The sequence below is a fragment of the Glossina fuscipes genome, unplaced genomic scaffold, assembly GCF_014805625.2.
Source record: "Glossina fuscipes isolate IAEA_lab_2018 unplaced genomic scaffold, Yale_Gfus_2 0, whole genome shotgun sequence".
NCBI lineage: Eukaryota > Metazoa > Arthropoda > Insecta > Diptera > Glossinidae > Glossina > Glossina fuscipes.
Genome location: NW_023998414.1, coordinates 9,356,406 through 9,360,891, shown reverse-complemented (window position 1 = coordinate 9,360,891; position 4,486 = coordinate 9,356,406). Strand labels below are relative to the sequence as shown.

General features: G+C 27.1%; 1 long non-coding RNA gene across 2 annotated transcripts in view; it reads right to left on the bottom strand.

Annotated features, from left to right (window-relative positions):
* Positions 1 to 1,082, bottom strand: part of LOC119636136 — a 16,476-nt gene extending 15,394 nt beyond the window's left edge. The window contains exon 1 of one of the 2 annotated variants that reach the window (XR_005247126.1): positions 966 to 1,082. This is a non-coding gene — a long non-coding RNA (uncharacterized LOC119636136). Of the gene's footprint in view, positions 1 to 581; positions 691 to 965 lie in introns of those variants that run through there. The other variant, XR_005247125.1, reaches the window with a different exon arrangement.
* Between the last annotated feature and the right edge of the window lie 3,404 nt (positions 1,083 to 4,486).

The following is a 4,486-nucleotide window of genomic DNA, read 5'->3' as shown; positions in this document are numbered from 1 at the left end:
ACACACACACACATATATATATATATATATATATATATATACATACATACACAAATACAAACACACACACACAGCGCACACACAAGTACTGTAATTAAATATTAACAACCCTAAGTGGGGGCAAACACAAATATAAAATAAAATGTTTTTACGAAATTTACAAACACTTGTACGCATACATATATAAATATATATGTTAACTCGTACAGAGAAGCATTCACAATTCCCATAAACAAAGCCAAAATGATGTGAGAATTTTCCCATTTCTCTTCTTTTTTTTTTTTTAATTTTATTTTTATTTATTTTTGTTTTTTCCTTGCACCAGGATTACAACTAAATGCCGCATAAGGTCTCAAAGGATTGCTGGTTTAATGAAAAAAAAAGGCGTGAATTCAAATCCCGAAAGATTACAATTTTGTTTTTTTTTCCTTTTTTTGCTTTTGACTCTACCACATTGAGCTATCAAACGCACTGTTGTTGTGTGTATAATGATAATGGATATATACATATGTGTGTTATTTTCATTTTAATTAAAAATTTAAAAAAAAAAAAACAGAATTTCAAAAAAAAAGATACTTGACGAATAGACTTAACAGGGTTCCGTTCGGTTTGGTGTCTTTGCTGTAATAAAATTTTTGAAATTAACAAACTTCTTCTTATTAACAATGGCTTGTTTGTTGATTAAAACACTGGCAAAATATTTAATTTATATATATATTGCTGATACAAATATATATATATATACATATATATATTTATATATTAAACAGATTTTTTCTTTTTTTCATGAAAGATTTTTGTTTATATGTATATATATATATATATATATATATGCACATATTTTATTATTAGTAAATTTATTATTTATTTTTGAATAATTTAAACACTTTTCTAAAGGATTAAGGATGATTTTTTCTTATTTTAATTTAATTTTCTTAAAAATAAAAAATATTTATTTTATTAACAAGATTTTATAGAAGAAAGAATTTTCTTCAACCGTAACCACGTCATAACGTCGGAAAAGCTACACGAAAACTGTTGGGAAATTTTCTAATGTTCGTCTAAATTGTACTGGCGTCGTCGTTGGCATTTTGCTGCATTATGAACGTATGTATATTGTTTGTATTATTTTATACCAGAAAATAGCTTTCGTATGAGACTTTAGCAGGTGTCCGATGAATTTCTGGGGATATTTTTTCATTTTCATTTTCTTTTTTTCTTTTTTTATGTGTTCTTTTTTCTTTTACTTTATATTAGCTATCAGTTGAAAATTAAAAGGATATACTTAGTTAATTAATAGTTTCGTCTTAACACAATATTCCAGTAAAAGTTATCTCTATTGGAATTTTTACTTTTCTTTGCTATTCAATTATTGGGGTCTTCTCATTACCTATTTTCTTAATATGAAATGAAATTTTATTTTCTTCTTTACATTTATAATAAATAATTTAGTTCTATAATGATGTTCGTATTAACGGATTTTCTAAAGTAATGATCGTAAGTCAAGTGCCAATTATACAGTTACTGTTCTTTATTTATATAAAAAAATTGATTATCTTTGGACTTTTTGAATAGTTTGCCCTTGGTCTGCGACTGGCAGTTCTGTTCTATTATTAATTCAGTTAATCATTTCTTTTAGACTTAATTCATGTTTCGTGTTTTTTTTTTTTTTTTTCGTGTCATTTTAGTTTTTTTAGTTGATTTGCGGTACTGCATGTAAATTTCTTGGTTTTGTTTTGTTTTTGTTTTTGTTTTTTTTTTTTTTTTTTAAATTGGCGTTGAGTATTCCTTATTCGATGTAAACTTTACTGTTTGCTTTCAACTAAGCGAAAACGTTTCGGTAAATAAACAGTTAATAAAGAGAACAAGAGGAAAGTAAAAGAGTAATGTGTGAGTACAATAAGATGAAAGCGCTTAACTTGCATAGGATTTTTTTCTATAGCGATACAAAATATATAGCATAACAGAGAATTTCATAAGATAGATAGTTAGTTATTTATTGACTTATATATATATATATATATATATATATTCAATTAATTATAAACAAACAAAATACCACGTATCAAATACGAAGCATTTTTTTTTTTTTTTTTGTTCTGAAAGTTTATATATTCGAATGTGCTTCTATAAATTGTCGTCTATGTTTACCTTATACACTAAACTTTCACTTATTTAATTCAATTATTTAGGAAATGCGGACATTTCGTCTGCGCATCTTGTTAGGGAACTTTTAATATTTCATTGGCGTATGTACAATGTGGCAGATAATCGCTTTAGCTTACCTTTTGTACGAATTTCCAAATGCATAAAGCAAATGTTTATGCATAGTTTTTCAAAAAGCTATTCTATTATCTTAAGTTTAATTTCCTCTGCTAATGTTTTTAAACAATTTCAATGTTATGACTAAAACTTAAACTTATCTTACTTATCTTACTTTCTCGTCAAACAATAAATAAGAAATTTTTGTTTTACTTTATCCGATTAAAATAAAGGCCAATGATAGCTAATATACGCTATATATAGGCAATTTGAACTCGTCGATCCTTCAATTACATATATATTTAGGATATGAAAAGGTCATGAAATTGTCTTTAATTCTGAGCCACAGTCTGCTCTACACTGAATGGACAAATTACTCAATTAGATAAGATTTCAATTTCTGTTGCATGATGCAACAGGAATAATCGTTCTAAAGAACAGAAGAGTCGATACCCAAAGAGCGTAGAGTATTAAGAAGACGCATAAACTTAGATTATCAAGAAATTTTCTACAATCTATTTACTTTTTCTTTCTGTACGGATTTAAATACATTGGTTGACGTAAATCAAGCTTTACGTTTCTTATTAAACACATCGGGCATAGTGATACATAGTTAAGCTTAATGCGATTATATTATTAATAATGAATATTAACTTCTCCTGAATGCAAACTCTTAACAGGACCCTAGTAGTAGTAGCATTTACCGACTGATCAGTCAAATATACGCTTAGATTGAAATATCACTTTTTTAAGAAAAAAAAAAAAAAAAAAAATTAAGGATAATTTGAACAGTTCTTAAGCGTTTCTACTAGTTTCCACTACATTTAGTCGTTATAAAGAGAAAAAAGCACGACTTTGTCAAAACACATAGGATTTAATGATGATGAAATGATCTTTCTAATTCAATCTACATTTAGGTCCCGATCTTATATCTCTCGAATCGATTAATACAGGATTATATACCTTTCCCGGATAGAATCTGTATGCTTTTGTATGATAGTTGCATCAAAATTTTATTACAAACAAGAAGACAATTTCTATCGCCTACAATGTATAATAATTTTATATGTATACATATATACATACGTATATATATATGTATATATGAATATTTATAGGAAAAATATCAGGAAAAATGAAATTTCTATCATGCAATAAATATGTTTTCGTGATTTACCGTAAATAAAATCTCTATTCTCTTATTTGTTTAAGTAAAACTTTCTACTCTCTTTTCGCGAACGCAAAACTGCAACTCTCTCACGAACTCAATACTCTCAATACGTGCAGAGATTTTTTCCTTTTTAAAAAAATTCCCATTTAAAAGCTTTCCCTAACCAGTAATTTCTCTCGCATTCATCGTATCTTTGTATAAAGAACCAATTGAAAGTGAAATTAAAAAAATTAAAAAAAAAAAATAAAAAAAAAAAATTAAAAAAAATCCCTTTGTCGCAACGAGTATTTTATTGTTGTTGTTTATATGTTCGTTCGTTTCACAAATATATGCCTACCTGTTGCTTGTGCGCTAAAATTCGTCTAAGGTTTTTTTTTTTTCTTTTTTTTGACAATTTAGCAAGCAGTTGGAGATTTAACTAACTGTTAGCTTCCCTTTGGCAGCCATTATTGCTATCATTGAGAAATCTTTAATAGGAACTTTGGAGCCATATCATTATTATTGATGGCTGGCAAACAGCTGTTGCTCATGATAATAATTTGCGTTCGCTTTAATGTTGCTTCTATGGCTTCATTTAATGCATGCATTTATATCTCATGCTCCCATTACAATGTCATTTACTTAATAAATAAGTAGTTACTGTAAATCAAATCATCTTTAATATAACGAATTTGTTCGTTCTCTTTCACATCCTTGCATAATTCAAACGCTATCCGTTATTAAATATCAAAATATAATATCTATATATATGACAATTTAGACATAAATGAAATGAACTCGTCATCAGAAAAGATAAAGGATATGTGCCTCTCAACAAGTTTTCATAAAAAATATTTAGCTTGAATGCCATTTGCATGATATTGCATGATTGCTATCACAATTACGAATATATCCATCTATCCATAAAATTGCGGAGCAGTTGGAGTACATATTAAAGTGAAAAATATTTTATTTATTTGAATGCATAAGAATGCCAAACATTTTATTGCTTGAGCAATAATTAGCTGACCGATCACATTTCATGACAATATTTTTTTAATGAAATGCAACTTT